The sequence below is a fragment of the Oncorhynchus keta genome, chromosome 14 (assembly GCF_023373465.1).
Source record: "Oncorhynchus keta strain PuntledgeMale-10-30-2019 chromosome 14, Oket_V2, whole genome shotgun sequence".
NCBI classification, from domain to species: Eukaryota; Metazoa; Chordata; class Actinopteri; order Salmoniformes; family Salmonidae; genus Oncorhynchus; species Oncorhynchus keta.
The window spans coordinates 71,539,081-71,564,080 of NC_068434.1; the positions used below are offsets into that span (position 1 = coordinate 71,539,081).

At 46.7% G+C, this 25,000-nt stretch overlaps 1 protein-coding gene and 1 long non-coding RNA gene across 2 annotated transcripts in view; one reads left to right on the plus strand and one right to left on the minus strand.

Moving 5' to 3' along the window:
• The window catches only part of gse1b (Gse1 coiled-coil protein b), a 476,683-nt gene that overhangs the window by 110,732 nt on the left and 340,951 nt on the right, over window positions 1-25,000 (minus strand). The gene's annotated exons all lie outside the window — the stretch shown is intronic.
• Window positions 18,315-20,004, plus strand: LOC127907355 (uncharacterized). The gene is made up of 3 exons (XR_008064230.1): window positions 18,315-18,751; window positions 19,048-19,232; window positions 19,661-20,004. It is a non-coding gene; the product is annotated as an uncharacterized LOC127907355 (long non-coding RNA).

Here is a 25,000-nt window from a genome sequence, read left to right on the forward strand (position 1 = left end):
CACAGGGCCGTAGCATGACCAACACACACCATCACAGGGCCATAGCATGACAAACACACACCATCACAGGGCCATAGCATGACAAACACACACCATCACAGGGCCATAGCATGACAAACCCACACCATCACAGGGCCATAGCATGACCAACACACACCATCACAGGGCCATAGCATGACCAACATACACCATCACAGGGCCGTAGCATGACCAACACACACCATCACAGGGCCGTAGCATGACCAACACACACCTTGATATCACTCCCCTCATTTTTCAAATCCATTCCACCTCTCCACCTTTCCTGTGCAACACAATTAAGAATGTACACTACCTTATTAGCCACGGTGGCAGTGGCTAATCGTTAGCTGTCAGCACCAATACTCAGAGAGAACAGCTACTCTTCAGCAGACAAAACCCTTGTTCACTCACCCACACTCACACCCACCCCCACCACACACACACCCACACACACAAACACACACACACACTTCTCCTAGACACTCCTCTCCTATGTTATTCCCCCCTCCTCTTCTCTCCGCTCGGTCTGTTTTGATGGGAGCAGTTAGCAGTGTGCCAGGCCTTTATAGACAATATTTCAGCAGCTAATTAGCCCCAAATGTTCTCACCTCGCTCCGATAACAGAGAAGGAGCGCCAGGCGAAGCTAACGTCTCCTCCCATCATTACACAGGCAGACAGGACACTATGCCTACTTTACTGTCTGACTGATGGAGGGAGGAGATAGGTGAGGGGGGATGTAGGGATGAAGGGAGGCAGGGGTAGAGAAACTGGGGGGAATAACGGAGAGGGCAGACACAAAGAGAAAGAAGGGGAGGAGAGAGAGGTAGGGAAAAAGAGATAGAGGAAGGGGGCTAAAGATAGAGATAGGGGATGGAGAGAGAGGATGGAGGCTAAAGATAGAGAGAGAGGATGGAGGCTAAAGATAGAGAGAGAGGATGTAGGCTAAAGATAGAGATAGGGGATGGAGGCTAAAGATAGAGAGAGAGGATGGAGGCTAAAGATAGAGATAGAGGATGGAGGCTAAAGATAGAGGAAGGGGGCTAAAGATAGAGATAGGGGATGGAGAGAGAGTATGGAGGCTAAAGATAGAGATAGGGGATGGAGAGAGAGGATGGAGGCTAAAGATAGAGATAGGGGATGGAGGCTAAAGATGGAGAGAGAGGAAGGGGGCTAAAGATAGAGATAGGGGATGGAGAGAGAGGATGGAGGCTAAAGATAGAGAGAGAGGATGGAGGCTAAAGATAGAGAGAGAGGATGTAGGCTAAAGATAGAGATAGGGGATGGAGGCTAAAGATAGAGAGAGAGGATGGAGGCTAAAGATAGAGAGAGAGGATGGAGGCTAAAGATAGAGATAGAGGATGGAGGCTAAAGATAGAGATAGAGGAAGGGGGCTAAAGATAGAGATAGGGGATGGAGAGAGAGTATGGAGGCTAAAGATAGAGATAGGGGATGGAGAGAGAGGATGGAGGCTAAAGATAGAGAGAGAGGATGGAGGCTAAAGATGGAGAGAGAGGAGAGGCTAAAGATAGGATAGAGGATGGGCTAAAGATAGAGAGAGGAGAGGCTGGATGAGATAGAGGCTAAAAGATAGAGAGGGGATGGAGAGAGAGGATGGGCTAAAGATAGAGAGAGGATGGAGAGAGAGGAAGATAAAGAGAGAGGATGGAGGCTAAAGATAGAGAGAGAGGATGGAGGCTAAAGAGAGAGAGATAGAGCTAAAGATAGATAGGAGGCTAAAGATAGAGATAGGGGATGGAGGCTAAAGAGGATGGATGGAGACTAAAGATAGAGATAGAGGATGGAGGCTAAAGATAGAGATAGGGGATGAAGAGATAGAGGATGGAGGCTAAAAGATAGAGATAGGGGATGGAGAGAGAGGATGGAGGCTAAAGATAGAGATAGAGGATGGAGGCTAAAAGAATGGGGATGGAGAGAGAGGATGGAGGCAAAGATAAAGCTAAAGATGAGAGAGGATGGAGGCTAAAATAGAGAAGAGGATGGATAAAGATAGAGATAGGGGATGGAGGCTAAAGATAGAGAGAGGATGGAGGCTAAAGAGCGGAGCTGAAGAAGATAGAGGATGGAAGGCTGAAGAGAGAGAGGATGGAGGCTAAAATATAGAGAGAAGATGGAGGCTAAAGATAGAGATAGAGGATGGAGGCTAAAGAGAGAGAGAGAGGATGGAGGCTAAAGAGAGAGAGAGAGGATGGAGGCTAAGTTATAGGATAGAGATAGAGAGGATGGAGGCTAAAGATAGAGATAGAGGATGGAGACTAAAGAGAGAGAGCCAAAGAGGATGGAGGCTAAAGATGGAGGCCAAAGATAGAGATAGAGGATGGAGGCTAAAGATAGAGATAGAGGATGGAGGATGGAGGCTAAAGATAGAGATAGGAGATGGAGCTAAAATATATAGATAGGATGGAGGCTAAAGATAGAGATAGAGGATGGAGGCTAAAGATAGAGATAGAGGATGGAGGCTAAAGAGAGAGAGAGGATGGAGGCTAAATATAGAGAGAGAGGATGGAGGCTAAAGATAGAGATAGGATGGAGGCTAAAGAGAGAGAGAGAGGATGGAGGCTAAAGATAGAGAGAGAGGATGGAGGCTAAAGATAGAGATAGGGGATGGAGGCTAAAGATAGAGATAGAGGATGGAGACTAAAGATAGAGATAGAGGATGGAGGCTAAAGATAGAGAGCGAGGATGGAGGCCGAAGATAGAGATAGAGGATGGAGGCTAAAGATAGAGAGAGGATGGAGGATGGAGAGAGAGGATGGAGGCTAAAGATAGAGAGAGAGGATGGAGGCTAAAGATAGTGAGAGAGGATGGAGGCTAAATATAGAGAGAGAGGATGGAGGCTAAAGATAGAGATAGGGGATGGAGGCTAAAGATAGAGAGAGAGGATGGAGGCTAAAAATAGAGAGAGCGGATGGAGGCTGAAGATAGAGAGAGAGGATGGAGGCTGAAGAGAGAGAGAGAGAGAGAGAGAGAGAGAGAGAGAGGATGGAGGCTAAATATATAGAGAGAAGATGGAGGCTAAAGATAGAGATAGAGGATGGAGGCTAAAGAGAGAGAGAGAGGATGGAGGCTAAAGAGAGAGAGAGAGGATGGAGGCTAAAGATAAAGTTATAGGATGGAGGCTAAAGATAGAGATATAGGATGGAGGCTAAATATAGAGATAGAGGATGGAGGCTAAAGATAGAGAATGGAGGCTAAAGATATAGATATAGGATGTAGGCTAAAGATAGAGGGAGGATGGAGGCTAAAGATAGAGATAGAGGATGGAGGCTAAAGATAGAGATAGAGGATGGAGACTAAAGATAGAGATAGAGGCTAAAGATAGAGATAGAGATGGAGGCTAAATATATAGATATAGGATGGAGGCTAAAGATAGAGATAGAGGATGGAGGCTAAAGATAGAGATTAGAGGATGGAGACTAAAGATAGAGGGAGGATGGAGGCTAAAGATAGAGATAGAGGATGGAGGCTAAAGATAGAGATAGAGGATGGAGACTAAAGATAGATGATGGAGGCTAAAGATAGAGAGAGAGGATGGAGGCTAAAGCTAGAGATAGAGGATGGAGGCTAAAGATAGAGAGAGAGGATGGAGGCTAAAGATAGAGATAGAGGATGGAGGCTAAAGATAGAGAGATAGGATGGAGGTTAAAAATAGAGATAGAGGATGGAGGTTAAAGATAGAGAGATAGGATGGAGGTTAAAGATAGAGATAGGGGATGGAGGTTAAAGATAGAGATTAGAGGATGGAGACTACAGATAGAGATAGAGGATGGAGGCTAAAGATATAGATATAGGATGGAGGCTAAAGATAGAGATAGAGGATGGAGGCTAAAGATAGAGATTAGAGGATGGAGACTAAAGATAGATGATGGAGGCTAAAGATAGAGAGATAGGATGGAGGTTAAAGATAGAGATAGAGGATGGAGGTTAAAGATAGAGAGATAGGATGGAGGTTAAAGATAGAGAGATAGGATGAAGGTTAAAGATAGAGAGAGAGGATGGAGGTTAAAGATGTGTGCTTCTCTGCTGTCAAATAAAGAGTTGGGGATAAAGAAGAGATGAAGAGATAATATATATAATAATATATGCCATTTAGCAGACGCTTTTATCCAAAGCGACTTACAGTCATGTGTGCATACATTCTACGTATGGGTGGTCTCGGGAATCGAACCCACTACCCTGGCGTTACAAGCGCCATGCTCTACCAACTGAGCTACAGAAGGACCAGAGATGTAATGATGAACAGAGGAGTCTTTGTTTGAGGGACGGACAGTTACTGTATAATGAACAATACATGATACCAACCTGTTCTGTTCTTTACTACAATACCCACAATTCAAAACAACGAAACGACTCAAAACAACACAACAAAAACAAGACATTAACATCAACCCAGCTGTCTCTGTTTGAAACAAAACAAAGCTTAGTAAACCACTTATTCTGATACTCTTCTATAACAGAGCCATACAACGCAGCCTTATGGCACCAGGGAGAAGCTTATATGCTTGAGCAGGTATACAGTTAGATAGCCATCTCCCTCAGTCTGTTTCAGAATCCTCATATCACTGCTCCAGTGTGGAAGGAAAGAAGGAATAGAGAGATGGAGAGAGAACAAGAGGGAGGAAAGAAAGAAAGAAAGAAAGAAGGAATAGAGAGATGGAGGAAAGAGTAGACATACTGTATCTGTGTCATAGTCTGGTGTATCTTCACTCCAAATTAAAACAACAGCATCTAATAAAATCTTCATATTTTCATTCTTCTTCTACCTCCCCCCCTCCCCCCCCAAACACCCTCTCCAACAGATGGTGTATGGAGGAGAGGCAGGCTAAAGCCAAGGCAATTATTTATCTAATTATGACTTAGCATTCCACAGAATCATCTACCCCACAATCGTTAGGTATTCAAATAAGGGTGATTAGGGGGGTTATGCAAATGTAAACCAAATCATTATGGTTGTCATTATATAGGGGATCATCCCACACACAGGGTCAGTTACCGGGACACCTAATTACAGACACACCCTAGCTAATGTTTAGTCAAATATACAGCACACTGACTTTCTCCCGGCTTTTACTGTATTTGTGTTGTGTGAAAGATGTTTCAAAAAAGGAGATCCATATAAGCAGGAGAGAGGGAGAGAGAGGGAGAGAGAGGAAGGGATAGGGAGAGAGAGAGAGGGAGAGAGAGGAAGGGATAGGGAGAGAGAGGGGAAGGGATAGGGAGAGAGGGGGAGGGAGGAAGGGATAGGGAGAGAGAGGGAGGGAGGAAGGGATAGGGAGAGAAGAGGAGGATAGGAAGGATAGGGAGAGAGAGGAAGGGAGGGAGAGAGGGGGAAGGAAGGGATAGGAGAGAGAGGGAGGGAGGAAGGATAGGGAGAGAGGAGGAGGGAGGGATAGGGGAGAGGGAGGGAGGAGGAAGGGATAGGGAGAGAGAGGAGGGAGGAAGGATAGGGGGAGAGAGGGAGGAGGGAGGGATAGGAGAGAGAGGGAGGGAGGAGGAAGGATAGGGAGAGGGAGAGGAGGAAGGATAGGGAGAGAAGGGAGGGAGGAATGGATAGGGGAGAGAGGAGGGAGAGGGAGGAGGAAGGATAGGGAGAGAGAGGGAGGGAGGAAGGGGATAGGGAGAGAGAGAGGAGAGGGAGGAAGGGATAGGAGAGAGAGGGAGGAGGAAGGATAGGGAGGAGAGAGGGAGGAAGGATAGGGAGAGAGGGAGGGAGGAAGGGAAGAGGGGAGGGAGGGAGGGAAGAGGGAGAGAGGGAAGAAAAGGAAGAAATGGAAATAAACAAAAGAAATTAGAGATCAAATAAGTAGAAAATTAGAGATGAAATAAGGTAAAGAAGAATTAGAAATGAAATAAGAGTAAAAGGTAAGGGATGGAAAAAGAGGAAAGGAAAGGAAAGAAATCGGGAATTAAAGAAAGAAGTGAAATGGAAATAAGAAGGGAAAGAAATGGAAATAGGAAATTAAGGAAAGAAGTAAATAATTAAAGGAAAGGAAGGATGGAAATTACGTCAGGAAGAAGTGGAAATGGAAATAGGAAGGAAAGGAAGTGTAATTAATGGAATAGGAGGGAAGGGAAAAGGGAAGTGGAAGATGAAGTAGTAATTAGGAAGGGAGGATAAGTATAATTAAAGGAAAGTGGGAAGGAGGAAAGAAGAAGAAATGTAATTGGAAGGGAAGGAAAGGTGGAAGGAAAATAAAGAAGTAAAAAAAGGAAAGGAAAAAGTGGAAAGTGGAAAGGAAAGGAAAATAGGAATTAAAAGGAAGAAGGAAAGTAATTAAAAGGAAGGTGGAAAGTAAAAAAAGGAAGAAATAAGTAAATGTAATTAGGAAGGAAGAAGTATGTAAGAAAGAAAGGAAGGAAGGAAAGAAGGATAAAAGAAAGGAAGGAAAGGAAGGAAAGGAAAAGGATGGAAAGGATGGAAATAAAAGGATAAGTAAAGGAAAAGGAAGAAAGGATAAATGTAATTAAAGGAAAAAAGAAAGAGTAATTAGGGGAAAGGAAAGGAAGGAAGAAAGGAGAAAAAGAAAGGAATCGAAAAGGAAAAGAAATAAGTAAAGAAAGGAAGAAAAAATAAGTAATTAAAGGAAGAAAAGATAAAGGAAGTAAAGGAAGGGAAAAAGGTAAATAAAGGAAAGGAAAGGAAGGTAAAAAGGAAGGAAAGGAAGGAGAAGGACAATAGGAAAGGGAAGGAAGGGTGGAAGAGGGAAGGAGGGAAGGAAAGGAAGGAGGAGGAAAGAGGAAGGAAAGGAGGATAAGGAAGGAAAGGAAGGAATTAAAAGGAAGGAGAAGGAAGAGAAGGAAGGAAATCAAATCAAAGAAGGAAGGGAAGGAAAGGAAGGATAGTAAGGGAGGAAGGAAGGAAGGAAGAGGAAAGGAAAAGGAAAGGGTAGGAGGGAGGAAAGTAAAGAAAGGAGGAAGGAAGGAAGGAAGGAGAAAGGAGGGAGTAAGGAAAGGATCAGGAAAGGAAAAGGAAGGAAAGGAAGGAAGGGAAGGGAAGAAGGAAGGGAAACAATAAAGGGAATTAAGGAAAGGAAGGAAGGAAGGAAGGAAGGAAGGAAGGTTAAGGATAGATTAAAGGAGGAAATAGGTAATTAAAGGGAAGGGAAGGAAGAAGGATCAGGTGAGAAGGAGAATGTAAAGGAAAGGAAGGAAGGAAGGATTAAAGGAAAAGGAAGGATATTGGAAGGAAGGAAGAAGAACCAGGAAAGGAAGGCTCTGGAAAAGGAAGGGAGGAAGGAAAGAGGAAGAGAAAGGAATTAAAAGGAACAAAATGTAGGAAGGAAGGAAGGAAGGAAGGAATTAGGAAGGATCCGGAAGGATAACAATGACAGGGAGAAATGGAAGGAAAGAAAGGGACAAGGAAGGAAAGGAAGGAAGGAAAAGTAATTAAAGGAAGGAAGAAAGGAAGGAAGGGAGGAAGGGAAGGAAAAAAGAGGGAAGGTAAAGGAAGAAGGGAAGGTTAAAGGATCGAAGGAAATTGAAACAAGGAAAAGGGAAGGAAAGGAAGGAAGGGAAGGAAGGGAAGAAAGGAAGGAAAGGGGAAGGGAAAAGAGGAAGGATCAGAGGAAAAGGATAAAGGAAGAAGAGGAAAGGAAGGAAGGAAGGAAAGGAAGGAAAGGAAGGAAGGAAAGAAGGAGGGAAGGAAGGAAGGAAGGGAAGGAATTAAAGGAAGGAAGAAGGAAAGGAAGGAAGGAAGGAAGGAAAGGATAAGGAAGGAAAGGAAGGAAGGGAAAGGAAGGAAGGAAAGGAAGGGAAAGGAAAGGAAAGGAGGAAGGAAAAAAGGAAGGAAGAGGAAGGAAGGAAAGGAAAAGGAAGGAAGGAGAAAAAAGGAAGGAAAGGAAGGAAGGAAGGTAATTAAAGGAAGGAGGGGAGGTAAAAGGAGAAGGAAGGAAGACTAAGGAAGGAAGAAAAGGAAGGAAGAAAGGAAGGAGGAAGGGAAGGAGGAAGGAAAAGGGGAAGGGAAGGAAGGATAAAGGAAGGACAAGAGAAAAGGAAAGGAAAGGAAGGGAAGAGATAAGGAAGAAAGGAAAGGAGGAAGGAAGAAGGAAGGAAAAAGGAAGGGAAAGGAAAAAAAGGGAAGAAGAAAGGAAGGAAAAAGGATAAGGAGGAAAGATGGAAGGAAAAAGGATAAAGGAAGGAAAGGAAGGAAGGAAAAGGAAGGATCATGGGAAAGAAAGGAAGGAAGGAATAGGAAGAAAGGAAAAGGGGATCGAAAGGAGAGGAAGGAAAGGAAAGGAAAAGGAAAAGGAAGTTAAAGGAAGGAAAAAGGAAGGAAAGGAGAGAAGGAAAGGAAGGGAAGGGAAAGGAAGGAGGAAAGGAAGGATAAGGAGAAGAGGAAGGAGGAAAAGGAAAGAGGAAGAAAGGGGGAAGGAAGGAAGGAAGGAAAGGATAATTAAAGGAAAGGAAAGGAAGGAAAGGGGAGGAGGAAGGAAAGAGGAAGGAAGAAAAAGGAAGGAAAGAAAGGAAAGGAAGGAAAGGAAAGGGAAGGATTAAAGAAGGAAGAAGATTAAAGGAAGGAAGAAGAGACAAGAAAAAGGAAGGAAAAAGGGAAGGAAAAGGAAGAAGGAAAGAGAGACAAAGGAAGGAAGGATAAAGGAAGGAAGGAAGAAAGGAGGAAAAGGAAGGAAATCTTTGGAACAAAGGAAGGAAGGAAAGGAAGGAAAAGAAAGGAAGGAAAGAAGGAAAGGAAAAAAGGAAGGAAGAAAGGAAAGGAAAAAGGAAGGAAAGGAAGGATAAGGAAGGAAAGGAAAGGAAGAGAGGAAGGAAGGAAGGAAGGAAGAGAAGGAAGGGGAAGATTAAAGGAAAGGAGAGAAAGGAAGAAAGGAAGGGAAAAGGGAGGAAGGAAGGAAGGAAAGGAAGGAACAAAGGAAAAGGGAAGGAAGGAAAGGAAGGAAGGGAAGGAAGAAGGATAAAGGAAAAGGAAAGGAAAGGAATTAAAGGAAAGAAAGGAAGAGGAAGAAGGAGGAAGGGAAGAGAAGGAAAGGAAAGGGAAGGAAAAAGGAAGGGAGAAAAAGGATAAAGGAAGGAAAGGAATCAGAGGAAAGAAAGGAAAGGAAAAGAGAAAGGAAGAAGGAAGAAAAGGAAGGAAAAAGGAAAGGTTAAAGGGAAAAAGGAAAAGGAAAAAGAAAAGGAAGGAAGGAAGAAAGAAAGGAAAAAGGAAGGAAAAGAAGGGGAAGGAAGAAGGAAAAGGAAAGAGGAAGGAGGGAAGGAAGGAAGGAAAAGGAAGGAAGAAGAAGGGAGATAAAGGAAGAAAGGAAGGGAAAGGGAAAGAAAAAAAGGAAAAGGAGAAGGAAGGAAGGATAAGAGAAAAAAGGAAGGAAAAGGAAGGAAAGAAGAAAGGAAGGAAGGAAAGGGGAAGGAAAAGGAAAGGAAAGGAAGGAAGGAAGGAAGAGAAAAAAGGAAGGAAAAGGAAAAAAGGGAAAGGAAGGAAAAGAAGAAAGGAAAAGGAAGGAAAAGGGAAAAAGGAAAAAGGAAGGAAAGGAAAAGGAGGAAAGGAAGAAAGGATTTGGGAAAGGAAAGGAAGGAAAGGAAAGGGAAAGGAAAGAAGGAAGGAAAAGGAAGGAAAGGAGGGAAGTAAAAGGAAAAAAGAAAGAAAGTAATTAAGGAAGAAAGGAAGGAAGCGTAAAGGAAAGGAAGAAGGAAAGGAAAGGAAGGAAGGAAGGAAAGGAAAGGAAAGAAAGGAGAAAGGAAAAGAATTAAAGAAGAAAAAGTAATTAGAAGGAAAGGAAAGATCAAAATCGGAAGGAAAGAGAAAGGAAGGGAAAAGGAAGGAAAAGGTTAAAAAGGAGAAAAAAGAAAAAGGAAAAAGAAGAATCGGTAATTAGAAAAAAGGAAGGAAGAAAAGAAGAAAGGAAGGAAAGGAAAGGGAAGGGAATAACAAAGGAAGAAAAAAAGGAAGGAAGGAAAGGAAGGAAAAAAAGAATAAGGAAAGGAAGGAAAGGAAGGAAAGGAAGGAAAGGAAGGAAGGAAAGGAAAGGAAGGAAAACAAAGGAAAAGGAAAAGGAAAGGAAAGAAGGAAAGGAAAGGAAAGGAAGAAGAGGAAAGAAAAAAGAAAAAGGAAGGAAAAAAGAAAGGAAAGGAAAGGAAGGAAAGGGAGAAAAGAAGGAAAAGGAAAGGAAAAAGAAGAAGGAAGAAAAGGAAAGGAAAGAAAGGAAAGAAAAGGAAAGGAAGGAAGGAAAGAAATGGGAAGGAATTCAAAGGGGAGGAAGGAAGAACAAAGGAAGGAAGGAAGGAAAAGGAAAAAAAGAAAAGGAAGGAAATAAGGAAAGAAAAAGAAGGAAGGAAGGAAGGAACAGGAAGGAAAGGAAGGAAAAAGGAAAGGAAGGAAGAAGAAAGGAAAGAAAAAAGAAGGAAAGGAAAGAAAGGAAAGGAAGGAAAGGAAAAAAAGGAAAAGAAAGAAAAAAGAAGGAAGAAAGAAAGAAGGAGGAAGGAAGGAAAAAGTCAAGAAGGAAGGAAAAGGAAGGAAGGAAGGAAAGGAAGGAAGGAGGAGAAAGAAGGAGGAAAGGAAGGAAGGAAGGAAGTTAGAAGGAGAAGGAAGGAAGGAAAGAAGGAAGGAAGGAAGGAAGCCTCTGGAAAGGAAGAAAGGAAGGAAGGAAGAAGAAGGAGAAAGGAAAAGAAAAAAAGAAGGAAGGAAGGAAGGAAGGGAAAGGAAAGGAAAGGAAAGGAAAGGAGGAAGGAAAGAAAAGAAGGAAGGGAAAGGGAGGAAGGAAAAGGAAGGAAGGAAACAAATAAAAGGAAGGAAGGAAGAAAAAGGAAGGATCGAAAAGAAAGGAAGGAAGGTCGGGAAAAAGGAAAAAGGAGGAAGGAAAGGAAAGGAAGGAAAGGAAGAAAGGATCAAAGGAAAGGGAAGGAAAGAATCAGAAAGGGAAGGAGGAGGAAGGAAGGAAGGAAAGGAAGGAAAGGAAGGAAATAAAAGGAAAAAGGAAGGGAAAGGAAGGAAGGAAAGGAAAGGAAAAAGGAAGGAAAAGGAAGGAAAAAGGAAAGGAAGGAAAAGGAAGGAAAGGAAGGAAGAAAGGAAAGAAAGGAAGGGAGGAGGACAGAAAGGAAAGGAAGGAAGAAGGAAGGAAGGAAGGAAGGAAGGATCGGAAAGGAACAAAGGATCGGAGGAAGGAAGGAAAGGAAGGAAGGAAAGGAAGGGAAAGGAAGGAAAGGAAGGAAGGAAAGGAAGAAAGAAAAGGAAGGAAAGGAAGGAAGGAAGAGATCGGAAAGGAAAGGAAAGAAAGGAAAGAAGAAAAAAGAGAGGAAAGGAAGGAAAGGATCGGAAAAGGAAGTGGAAAGGGGGAAAGGAAAGGAAGGAAAAAGGAAGGAAAGGGAAGGAAAAAGAAAGGAAATAAAGGAAAGGAAAAGGAAAGGAAGAAAGGAAGGAAAAAAAGGAAGACAAAGGAAGAAAGAAAAGAAAAGGACAAGGAAGGAAAGATCGGAGAAGGAAAAAGGGAAAGGAAGAAAGAAAAAGGAAAGGAGAAAGGAACAAAGAAAAAGGAGGAAGGAAAGGAAGGATAAGAAAAGAAAGGAAGAGGAAGGAATAAAAATAAAAAAAAGGAAAGGAAAGGAAGAAAGAGAAGGAAAAAAGGGAAGAAGGAAGAGAAAGGAAAGAACAAAGGAAGGAAAGAATGGAAGGAAAGGAAAGGAAGAAAGGAAGGGAGAAAGGAAAGGAGAAAGGAAGGAAGGAAAGGAAGAAAGAAAAAAAGGAAAAAAGGAAAATCAAGGAAGGGAAGAGAAGAAGGAGGAAGGGAGCTCAGGAAGGAAAGGAAAGGAAACTGGGAAATGGAAAGAGGGAGAAGGAAGAGAGGAAAAACAAAGGAAAAGGAGGAAAGGAAGAAATGAAAAAAACAGGGGGAAGGTTAAGGGAAAGGAAGAAAAAGGAAGGAAGGAAAGGAAAGAAAGGTAACAAAGGAAGAAGATAAAGGAAAAAAATAAGGAAGGAAAGGAAAGGAAAGGAAAGGAAGAAAGAAGGAACAAGAGGGAAGGAAGGAAGGGAAGGAAGGGATAAAGGAAGGAAGGGAGAAGGAAAGGAAAGGAAGGAAGGAAGGTTGGAAAGGAAGGAAGGAAGGAAGGAAAGGAAGGAAAGAGGAAGGAAAGGAAGGAAGGAAAGGGAAGGAAAGGAAAAGAAGGGAAAGGAAGGAAGGAAGGAAAGGAAGGAAGGAGAAAGGAAGGAAAGGAAGGAAGGAAGGAAGGAAGGAAAGAAGGAAAGGAAAAGGAAGGAAAGAGAAAGGAAAGGAAGGAAGAAAGGAAGGAAGGAAGAAATAAAGGAAGGAAGGAAAGGAAAGAAGACAAAGGAAGGAAAAGGAAGGAAGAAAGAAGAAAGGAAAGGAAAAGGAAAAGGAAGGTTAGAAAGGAAGGAAAGAAGAAGGAAGGAAGGAAGGAAGGAAGGAAAGGAAGGAAGGAAGAAAAAGGATCGGAAAGGAAGGAAGAAAGAGAGGAAAAAGGAAGGAAAGGAAAGGAAAGGAAGGAAGGAAAGGAAGTTTCTGAATAGGAAGAAGGAAAGGAAAGGAAAGGAAGGATGGAAGGAAGGAAGGAAGGAAAGAAAGGAAGGAAGGAAGAAAAAAGAAAGGAAGGAAGGAAGGATCAGGAAAGGAAGAAAAGGAAAGAGAATAAACACAGAGGGGATTAACAAGGAGAAAGTTTGGAGTGTCAGGAAGGGAGGAAGGAATCGGGAGAAAGGGAAGGAGGAAGGCTAAATTTCGAGGAAGGAAGATAAAGGAGGAAGGTCGGGATGTGTGAGAAAGGAAAGAAAGAAAGGAGGAAAGGAGAAAAGTGTGGGAAAGGAAAGGAAGGAAGGAGGAGAAGAAGGAAGAGGAGGTGTCCCGGAAAAAGTGGAAGGAGAAAGGAAAGAAAGAAGGAAGGAAAAAGAAAAGGGGAAGAAGGAGGAGGAGGAAAGGAATAAAGAAAGGAGGAGAAGGAAGGAAGGAAAGGAAGAGGAGGAAGGATAAAGGAAAGTGGAGTGAGGATCCGGAAGGAAATAAGGAGATGGGGAGGAGAAGGACTAGGAGATAGAGGAAGAAGGAAGGAGAAAGGAGGGAGGAAGGAAGGAGAGTAGGAAGGAGGAAGGAGAAAAAGGATAAAGGAGAGAAGGAAGGAAGGGATAGGGACAGAGAGGAGGAAGAGGAATGTTGAGGAAGAGAGAATTACAGGGAGGGAGGAAGGTAGGGAAGAGAGGAGGGAAGGAAGGGATAGGGAGATAGAGGAGGGAGGGAAGGTATAGGGAGAAAGAGAAGGGAGGGAAGGAAGGATAGGGAAGGAAGGGAGGAGGGAGGGAGGAAGATGGGAGAGAGAGGAGGAGGAAGTGATAGGGAGATAGAGGGAGGAAGAGGAAAGGAAGAGAGGGAGAGAAAGGAGGAGAAGTGAGGGAGAGAAGGGGGAAGGAAGGATAGGAGAGAGAGGAGGGAGGAAGGGATAGGGAGAGAGAGGGAGGAGGAAGGGATAGGGAGAGAGAGAGGAGGAAGGGATAGGGAGATAGAATAGGAAGGAAGGGATAGGAGAGAGAGGGAGAGAGAGGGAGGGAGAGTGAGGGGAGAGAGGGGGGAGGAAGGGATAGGGAGAGAGGGAGGGAAAGGGAGGGAGGAAGGGATAGGAGATAGAGGAGGGAGGAAGGATAGGGAGAGAGAGGGAGAGAAGGGGGGAGGAAGGATAGGGAGATAGAGGGAGAGAGAGAGAGGGAGGGAGGGATAGGGAGAGAGAGGGAGAGAGAGAGAGGGGGGAGGATAATAGGAGAGAGAGGGAGGAAGGAAGGGATAGGGAGAGAAGGGAGGGAGGAAGGGATAGGGAGAGAGAGGGAGAGAGGAAGGGATAGGGAGAGAGAGGGAGGGAGGAAGGGATAGGGAGAGAGAGGGAGAGAGGGAGGGAGGAAGGGATAGGGAGAGAGAGGGAGGGAGGAAGGGATAGGGAGAGAGAGGGAGGGAGGAAGGGATAGGGAGAGAGAGGGAGGGAGGAAGGGATAGGGAGAGAGAGGGAGGGAGGAAGGGATAGGGAGAGAGAGGGAGGGAGGAAGGGATAGGGAGAGAGGGAGGCAGAGGGGAGGAAGTAGGGATAGGGATAGAGAGGGAGGGAGGAGGGATGGGGAGAAAGAGGGAGAGAGGGAGGGAGGAAGGGATAGGGAGATAGAGGAGAGGGAGGAAGGGATAGGAGAGAGAGAGAGAGGGAGGGAGAAAGAGGGAGAGAGAGGGAGGGAGGAAGGGATAGGGAGAGAGAGGGAGGGAGGAAGGGATAGGGAGAGAGAGGGAGAGAGGGAGGGGAGGAAGGGATAGGGAGAGAGAGGGAGGGAGGAAGGGATAGGGAGAGAGAGGGAGAGAGAGGGAGGGAGGAAGGGATAGGGAGATAGAGGGAGGGAGGAAGGGATAGGGAGGGAGAGGGAGAGAGAGGGAGGGAGAGTGAGGGAGAGAGGGGGGGAAGGGATAGGGAGAGAGAGGGAGGGAGGAAGGAAGGGATAGGGAGAGAGAGGGAGGGAGGAAGGGATAGGGAGAGAGAGGGAGAGAGGAGGGAGGGAGAGGGAGGGAGGAAGGGATAGGGAGAGAGAGGGAGGGAGGAAGGGAGAGGGAGAGAGAGGGAGAGAGAGGGAGGGAGAGTGAGGGAGAGAGAGGGGGGGAGGAAGGGATAGGGAGAGAGAGGGAGGGAGGAAGGGATAGGGAGAGAGAGGGAGAGAGGGGGAGGGAGGAAGGGATAGAGAGAGAGAGGGAGGGAGAGAGAGGGAGGGAGGAAGGGATAGGAGAGAGAGGGAGGAGAGAGAGGGAGGGAGGGATAGGGAGAGAGAGGGAGGGAGGAAGGGATAGGGAGAGAGAGGGAGGGAGGAAGGGATAGGGAGAGAGAGGGAGAGAGAGGGAGGGAGGAAGGGATAGGGAGATAGAGGGAGGGAGGAAGGGATAGGGAGAGAGAGGGAGGGAGGGGAGAGTGAGGGAGAGAGGGGGGAAGGGAAGGAGAGAGAGGGAGGGAGGAAGGGATAGAGAGAGAGAGGAGGGAGAGAGGGAGAGAGGGAGGGGAGGAAGGGATAGGGAGAGAGAGGGAGGGAGGAAGGGATAGGGAGAGAGAGGGAGAGAGAGTGAGGAAGGGATAGGGAGAGAGAAAGGGAGAGAGAGGGTCAGTGTGAGAGCGAGGTTAGAGATGTTACAAAGCCTGTGTGAGTTCAAGCCTATGCTAATAGGGTAACTGCATCGATTTCCATTTAACTTCGGCCTCTGATGTTATTTACAGCATTTAGCAACAAGGCCTCTCTCTCACACTCTCGCACTCTCTCTCTCTCTCTCCCTGCCTCCCCCTCCCCCTTCACACAACAACTGCCAAAACAACCAAATTAGATTAGGTCTTTAACACAGGCAAAACACTCCCTGCCTCCCCCTTTCTCGCTCTATATTAAGGGCCCTACACTTCACGCACACTATGCAAACGCAGCAATGGAGCGTTGTTTTCAGATGTAGTTCTATGAACTTTAGTGTGGTTCAAATGTATGAAAGCGTTATACAACGCTCTGTCGCTCTGCGCTCAGTGTGACAAACAGTCATCAAAATTGTTCCAATGTTTTTAAAACTATTGTAATAAATGCAGCAGATGGACAATAGATAAATATACTCCAAACTGTTGGACTTTTTAAAATCTATCAGGCATTGATTGAATTATAGCACAGAAAACATTTTACTGGCATGGACAAATAATGAATGGCATTCAGGGACAAATAATGAATGGCATTCAGGGTTAAATAATGAATGGCATTCAGGGATGAATAATGAATGGCATTCAGGGATGAATAATGAATGGCATTCAGGGATGAATAATGAATGGCATTCAGGGATGAATAATGAATGGCATTCAGGAATAAATAATGAATGGCATTCAGGGATGAATAATGAATGGCATTCAGGGATGAATAATGAATGGCATTCAGGGTTAAATAATGAATGGCATTCAGGGATGAATAATGAATGGCATTCAGGAATAAATAATGAATGGCATTCAGGGATGAATAATGAATGGAATTCAGGGATGAATAATGAATGGCATTCAGGGTTAAATAATGAATGGCATTCAGGGATGAATAATGAATGGCAATCAGGGATGAATAATGAATGGCATTCAGGGATGAATAATGAATGGCATTCAGGAATAAATAATGAATGGCATTCAGGGATAAATAATGAATGGCATTCAGGGATGAATAATGAATGGCATTCAGGGATGAATAATGAATGGCATTCAGGGATGAATAATGAATGGCATTCAGGAATAAATAATGAATGGCATTCAGGGATGAATAATGAATGGCATTCAGGGATGAATAATGAATGGCATTCAGGGTTAAATAATGAATGGCATTCAGGGATGAATAATGAATGGAAATCAGGGATGAATAATGAATGGCATTCAGGGATGAATAATGAATGGCATTCAGGAATAAATAATGAATGGCATTCAGGGATAAATAATGAATGGCATTCAGGGATGAATAATGAATGGCATTCAGGGATGAATAATGAATGGCATTCAGGGATGAATAATGAATGGCATTCAGGAATAAATAATGAATGGCATTCAGGGATAAATAATGAATGGCATTCAGGGATAAATAATGAATGGCATTCAGGGATTTTGGTGGGAATTCAGTTATTCAATTTATCAAATTAAATGTCACCGTTTTTTTGTTGTTGACTGCACTCTTATACACATGTTCTAATGGTAGCAGGTATTTATTTTATATTGTGTGTTAAAATAAAGAAGATTATACTTGCCTAATTCTCATACATGGCAGTCTCTATGGATGTGCCACAGGGTTCAATTCTCGGGCCGACTCTTTTCTCTGTATACATCAATGATGTCGCTCTTGCTGCCAGTGATTCTCTGATCCACCTCTATGCAGACAACATAGACAACATCTGTCTAGGACTCTAGGTCTAACTGCAGTCACCTGCTCTGTCTATGACTCTAGGTCTACCTGCACTTACCTCCTCTGTCTAGGACTCTAGGTCTACCTGTACTCACCTGCTCTGTCTAGGACTCTAGGTCTACCTGCACTCACCTCCTCTGTCTAGGTCTACCTGCACTCATCTCCTCTGTCTAGGTCTACCTGTACTCACCTGCTCTGTCTAGGACTCTAGGTCTACCTGTACTCACCTGCTCTGTCTAGGACTCTAGGTCTACCTGCACTCACCTCCTCTGTCTAGGACTCTAGGTCTACCTGTACTCACCTCCTCTGTCTAGGTCTACCTGCACTCACCTCCTCTGTCTAGGTCTACCTGCACTCACCTGCTCTGTCTAGGACTCTAGGTCTACCTGTACTCACCTGCTCTGTCTAGGACTCTAGGTCTACCTGCACTCACCTACTCTGTCTAGGACTCTAGGTCTACCTGTACTCACCTGCTCTGTCTAGGACTCTAGGTCTACCTGCACTCACCTCCTCTGTCTAGGACTCTAGGTCTACCTGCACTCACCTCCTCTGTCTAGGACTCTAGGTCTACCTGCACTCACCTCCTCTGTCTAGGACTCTAGGTCTACCTGTACTCACCTCCTCTGTCTAGGTCTACCTGCACTCACCTGCTCTGTCTAGGTCTACCTGCACTCACCTGCTCTGTCTAGGACTCTAGGTCTACCTGTACTCACCTCCTCTGTCTAGGACTCTAGGTCTACCTGTACTCACCTGCTCTGTCTAGGACTCTAGGTCTACCTGTACTCACCTGCTCTGTCTAGGACTCTAGGTCTACCTGTACTCACCTCCTCTGTCTAGGACTCTAGGTCTACCTGTACTCACCTGCTCTGTCTAGGACTCTAGGTCTACCTGCACTCACCTCCTCTGTCTAGGACTCTAGGTCTACCTGCACTCACCTCCTCTGTCTAGGACTCTAGGTCTACCTGTACTCACCTCCTCTGTCTAGGACTCTAGGTCTACCTGCACTCACCTCCTCTGTCTAGGACTCTAGGTCTACCTGCACTCACCTCCTCTGTCTAGGACTCTAGGTCTACCTGCACTCACCTCCTCTGTCTAGGACTCTAGGTCTACCTGCACTCACCTCCTCTGTCTAGGACTCTAGGTCTACCTGTACTCACCTCCTCTGTCTAGGACTCTAGGTCTACCTGTACTCACCTGCTCTGTCTAGGACTCTAGGTCTACCTGTACTCACCTCCTCTGTCTAGGACTCTAGGTCTACCTGTACTCACCTGCTCTGTCTAGGACTCTAGGTCTACCTGTACTCACCTCCTCTGTCTAGGACTCTAGGTCTACCTGTACTCACCTCCTCTGTCTAGGACTCTAGGTCTACCTGCACTCACCTGCTCTCTCTAGGACTCTAGGTCTACCTGTACTCACCTGCTCTGTCTAGGACTCTAGGTCTACCTGCACTCACCTCCTCTGTCTAGGACTCTAGGTCTACCTGCACTCACCTCCTCTGTCTAGGACTCTAGGTCTACCTGCACTCACCTCCTCTGTCTAGGACTCTAGGTCTACCTGTACTCACCTCCTCTGTCTAGGACTCTAGGTCTACCTGTACTCACCTGCTCTGTCTAGGACTCTAGGTCTACCTGTACTCACCTGCTCTGTCTAGGACTCTAGGTCTACCTGTACTCACCTCCTCTGTCTAGGACTCTAGGTCTACCTGTACTCACCTGCTCTGTCTAGGACTCTAGGTCTACCTGCACTCACCTCCTCTGTCTAGGACTCTAGGTCTACCTGCACTCACCTCCTCTGTCTAGGACTCTAGGTCTACCTGCACTCACCTGCTCTGTCTAGGACTCTAGGTCTACCTGTACTCACCTCCTCTGTCTAGGACTCTAGGTCTAGCTGCACTCACCTCCTCTGTCTAGGACTCTAGGTCTACCTGCACTCACCTGCTCTGTCTAGGACTCTAGGTCTACCTGCACTCACCTCCTCTGTCTAGGACTCTAGGTCTACCTGCACTCACCTGCTCTGTCTAGGACTCTAGGTCTACCTGCACTCACCTCCTCTGTCTAGGACTCTAGGTCTACCTGCACTCACCTGCTCTGTCTAGGACTCTAGGTCTACCTGCACTCACCTCCTCTGTCTAGGACTCTAGGTCTACCTGTACTCACCTGCTCTGTCTAGGACTCTAGGTCTACCTGCACTCACCTCCTCTGTCTAGGACTCTAGGTCTACCTGTACTCACCTGCTCTGTCTAGGACTCTAGGTCTACCTGTACTCACCTGCTCTGTCTAGGACTCTAGGTCTACCTGTACTCACCTGCTCTGTCTAGGACTCTAGGTCTAGCTGCACTCACCTCCTCTGTCTAGGACTCTAGGTCTAGCTGCACTCACCTCCTCTGTCTAGGACTCTAGGTCTACCTGCACTCACCTGCTCTGTCTAGGACTCTAGGTCTACCTGCACTCACCTCCTCTGTCTATGACTCTAGGTCTACCTGTACTCACCTGCTCTGTCTAGGACTCTAGGTCTACCTGCACTCACCTCCTCTGTCTAGGACTCTAGGTCTACCTGCACTCACCTCCTCTGTCTAGGACTCTAGGTCTACCTGTACTCACCTGCTCTGTCTAGGTCTACCTGTACTCACCTGCTCTGTCTAGGTCTACCTGTACTCACCTGCTCTGTCTAGGACTCTAGGTCTACCTGTACTCACCTGCTCTGTCTAGGACTCTAGGTCTAGCTGCACTCACCTCCTCTGTCTAGGACTCTAGGTCTAGCTGCACTCACCTCCTCTGTCTAGGACTCTAGGTCTACCTGCACTCACCTGCTCTGTCTAGGACTCTAGGTCTACCTGCACTCACCTCCTCTGTCTATGACTCTAGGTCTACCTGTACTCACCTGCTCTGTCTAGGACTCTAGGTCTACCTGCACTCACCTCCTCTGTCTAGGACTCTAGGTCTACCTGTACTCACCTGCTCTGTCTAGGACTCTAGGTCTAACTGCAGTCACCTGCTCTGTCTATGACTCTAGGTCTACCTGCACTCACCTCCTCTGTCTAGGACTCTAGGTCTACCTGTACTCACCTGCTCTGTCTAGGACTCTAGGTCTACCTGCACTCACCTCCTCTGTCTAGGTCTACCTGCACTCATCTCCTCTGTCTAGGACTCTAGGTCTAGCTGCACTCACCTGCTCTCTCTAGGACTCTAGGTCTAGCTGCACTCACCTGCTCTGTCTAGGACTCTAGGTCTACCTGCACTCACCTCCTCTGTCTAGGACTCTAGGTCTACCTGTACTCACCTGCTCTGTCTAGGACTCTAGGTCTACCTGTACTCACCTGCTCTGTCTAGGACTCTAGGTCTACCTGCACTCACCTCCTCTGTCTAGGTCTACCTGTACTCACCTGCTCTGTCTAGGACTCTAGGTCTACCTGCACTCACCTCCTCTGTCTAGGACTCTAGGTCTACCTGTACTCACCTGCTCTGTCTAGGACTCTAGGTCTACCTGCACTCACCTCCTCTGTCTAGGTCTACCTGCACTCACCTGCGCTGTCTAGACTACCTCATCAATACCTGTTGTCACGTTCTGTTGGATAATTCAACAAGTATGTCAACAGCAGGATACCCTCAGATTAAAAATCAACATGCTTTCCTCCAGATTACACCTATCTAAACATACTTTACATTGTTTGCGAGATCAGACATAATATCACTATAATCAGCGCTCATTTTTAGAAGTTGCTTTCATTTCAGCACATCTAATTTGGAAAAACATTTCAACTGTTAGCAATTTATTACTTTATAAAATTCCACAAACAATGTGCACCCATCTTTCTTCTCTTTCTTGTGATGCAAGTGACGAGTCTGGAGCGTTACATCCCCAATAAGCTTTATTGTTCTTATAGATGCAACTGAAAGACAATGTATTCCATTCAGCCCATTTCAGGCGTTACCGGGGTGTTTGACAGGCAACGTTACCGGGGTGTGTTTGACAGGCAACGTTACCGGGGTATGTTTGACAGGCAACGTTACCGGGGTGTGTTTGACAGGCAACGTTACCGGGGTGTGTTTGACAGGCAACGTTACCGGGGTATGTTTGACAGGCAACGTTACCGGGGTGTGTTTGACAGGCAACGTTACCGGGGTATGTTTGACAGGCAACGTTACCGGGGTGTGTTTGACAGGCAACGTTACCGGGGTATGTTTGACAGGCAACGTTACCGGGGTGTGTTTGACAGGCAACGTTACCGGGGTGTGTTTGACAGGCAACGTTACCGGGGTGTGTTTGACAGGCAACGTTACCGGGGTGTGTTTGACAGGCAACGTTACCGGGGTGTGTTTGACAGGCAACGTTACCGGGGTGTGTTTGACAGGCAACGTTACCGGGGTGTGTTTGACAGGCAACGTTACCGGGGTGTGTTTGACAGGCAACGTTACCGGGGTGTGTTTGACAGGCAACGTTACCGGGGTGTGTTTGACAGGCAACGTTGCCGGGGTGTGTTTGACAGGCAACGTTACCGGGGTGTGTTTGACAGGCAACGTTACCGGGGTGTGTTTGACAGGCAACGTTACCGGGGTGTGTTTGACAGGCAACGTTACCGGGGTGTGTTTGACAGGCAACGTTACCGGGGTGTGTTTGACAGGCAACGTTACCGGGGTGTGTTTGACAGGCAACGTTACCGGGGTGTGTTTGACAGGCAACGTTACCGGGGTGTGTTTGACAGGCAACGTTACCGGGGTGTGTTTGACAGGCACAAGGAAGAGTATGAAAGAGTCCCAGGAGTAAAATGAAAGCATTCAATCCAGCAAGACTTAAGTGGAAAGTATATTTTGCGTCCCACCAACACAGGAAATAGATGACAGATCCTCTGTCTGGGCAGGGCATGCTCATTGGTGGGCGGGGCATGCTCGTTGCTACAGTGTGTAACAGATTTGAACTGTTTCTCCCCCCTCTGCTCCCTGCTCTAGACTCCTCCTTTAACCCCTGGCCTGATGGCATGGATACATAGCTGCTTTGATGTTCAACTTGTCCTTTCACAGCGCAGGGGTGTGTGTGTGTGTTTACTCAGGCCAACTGTCATCGGCTCAGATAACAGGCTAGACTGCTTTCACCTGTGTTTTACTCATCCCTTCATCCACACTCCTTTATATGTTTATTCTATCTTTCATGTTCTCTCTCTCTCTCCTTCCTCAGATAGAGCCTGCAGCGAAACCCTGAATTAACACCCTGTAAATCTCTACAGAGGATTACTGCACTAAAGGACAAATTAAGTCATCCGATGAGCGATATACCACACTCAAATCATACCATACAGGTGACCAGAAAAGCTCCTCCAAACCTGGCAGTCCATAGCTGACTCACAACATCAACTAGCCTAGATTTTCTTAAGCACCAACGACAAAGACTACAGTGTGTGTATGTGCATGTGTGTGTGAGAGAGAGAGAGACAGAGTATGATTAGCATTCAGCAGACACAGGGCAGTATTAGTGTGATATTAATGTGGTCGTCATGTCTGGAACACAGACTGCATTAAGCTTATCATCACTCTCATGCACACATCAAGGACTTCTGGGGAGACAAGCCCTGCCAACCCACCAGTTTAAGAGCAACAGGAGAGGTGGAGGAGGAGGGATGGAGAGGTGGAGGAGGAGGGATGGAGGAGGAGGGATGGCGAGGTGGAGGAGGAGGGATGGAGGAGGAGGGATGGAGAGGTGGAGGAGGAGGGATGGAGGAGGAGGGATGGAGGAGGAGGGATGGCGAGGTGGAGGAGGAGGGATGGAGGAGGAGGGATGGAGAGGTGGAGGAGGAGGGATGGAGGAGGAGGGATGGAGAGGTGGAGGTGGAGGAGGAGGGATGGAGGGGTGGAGGAGGAGAGATGGAGGAAGATGGATGGAGAGGTGGAGGAGGGATGGAGGAGGAGGGATGGAGAGGTGGAGGAGGGATGGAGGGGTGAAGGTGGAGGGATGGAGAGGTGGAGGAGGAGGGATGGAGGAGGAGTGATGGAGGGGTGGAGGAGGAGGGATGGAGAGGTGGAGGAGGAGGGATGGAGGAGGGAGGATGAGGAGGTGGAAGAGGAGGGATGGAGGAGTGGAGGAGGAGGGATGGAGGGGTGGAGGAGGGGGATGGAGGAGGAGGGATGGAGAGGTGGAGGAGGAGGGATGGAGGGGTGGAGGAGGAGGGATGGAGAGGTGGAGGAGGAGGGATGGAGAGGTGGAGGAGGAGGGATGGAGAGGTGGAGGAGGAGGGATGGGGGGGTGGAGGAGGAGGGATGGAGGGGTGGAAGGGTGGAGGAGGAGGGATGGAGGAGGAGGGATGGAGAGGTGGAGGAGGAGGGATGGAGAGGTGGAGGAGGAGGGATGGAGAGGTGGAGGAGGAGGGATGGAGAGGTGGAGGAGGAGGGATGGAGAGGTGGAGGAGGAGGGATGGAGGGGTGGAGGAGGAGGGATGGAAGAGGAGGGGTGGAGGAGGAGGGATGGAGAGGTGGAGGAGGAGGGATGGAGAGGTGGAGGAGGAGGGATGGAGGAGGAGGGATGGAGAGGTGGAGGAGGAGGGATGGAGGGGTGGAGGAGGAGGGATGGAGGGGTGGAGGAGGAGGGATGGAAGAGGAGGGGTGGAGGAGGAGGGATGGAGGGGTGGAGGAGGAGGGATGGAAGAGGAGGGGTGGAGGAGGAGGGTTGGAGAGGTGGAGGAGGAGGGATGGAGAGGTGGAGGAGGAGGGATAGAGGGGTGGAGGAGGAGGGATGGAAGAGGAGGGGTGGAGGAGGAGGGATGGAGGGGTGGAGGAGGAGGGTTGGAGAGGTGGAGGAGGAGGGATGGAGAGGTGGAGGAGGAGGGATGGAGGGGTGGAGGAGGAGGGATGGAGGGTGGAGGAGGAGGGATGGAGAGGTGGAGGAGGAGGGATGGAGAGGTGGAGGAGGAGGGATGGAGAGGTGGAGGAGGAGGGATGGAGAGGTGGAGGAGGAGGGATGGAGGGGTGGAGGAGGAGGGATGGAAGGTTTATGTCCTGTCATGGAAGGTTTATGTCCTGTCATAGCCTCTATGAGTTTATCTCTCTCAGAGAGCTCTTCACTTCCCCAGATGCATCATGTGGAGTGGAATGCAGTGACCTGCTACAATAGGATTCCAGGGAAAGCTACTTTAAGTCTGCTCCTCCACTCTATCCGGATCCCTCTCCCATTCTCTCATTTGAATAAAAAAAGAAAATCTATTAACCATGCAGCATGTCTCCTTCCTTCAGCTTCTGTACATCCCTTCTTTTTCCCATCCTTTCGTCATTTCAGCCATGAAATACAGAGCTATACTAGTCAGATGGCAGTGATTATGACATTCTCTTACTGGGTTATATGAAGAGAAAGGAACAGAGGACAATGACAACTGTGACATCTGTGGAGAGATGTCACTCAACATAGACAATGGACAGAGATTAGAGAGATCAGCTCTTACTGTGCATTACAGAGATCAGCTCTCACTGTGCATTACAGAGATCAGCTCTTACTGTGCATTACAGAGATCAGCTCTTACTGTGCATTACAGAGATCAGCTCTTACTGTGCATTACAGAGATCAGCTCTTACTGTGCATTACAGAGATCAGCTCTTACTGTGCATTACAGAGATCAGCTCTTACTGTGCATTACAGAGATCAGCTCTTACTGTGCATTACAGAGATCAGCTCTTACTGTGCATTACAGAGATCAGCTCTTACTGTGCATTCCAGAGATCAGCTCTTACTGTGCATTACAGAGATCAGCTCTTACTGTGCATTACAGAGATCAGCTCTTACTGTGCATTACAGAGATCAGCTCTTACTGTGCATTACAGAGATCAGCTCTTACTGTGCATTACAGAGATCAGCTCTTACTGTGCATTACAGAGATCAGCTCTTACTGTGTATTACAGAGATCAGCTCTTACTGTGCATTACAGAGATCAGCTCTTACTGTGCATTACAGAGATCAGCTCTTACTGTGCATTACAGAGATCAGCTCTTACTGTGCATTACAGAGATCAGCTCTTACTGTGCATTACAGAGATCAGCTCTTACTGTGCATTACAGAGATCAGCTCTTACTGTGCATTACAGAGATCAGCTCTTACTGTGTATTACAGAGATCAGC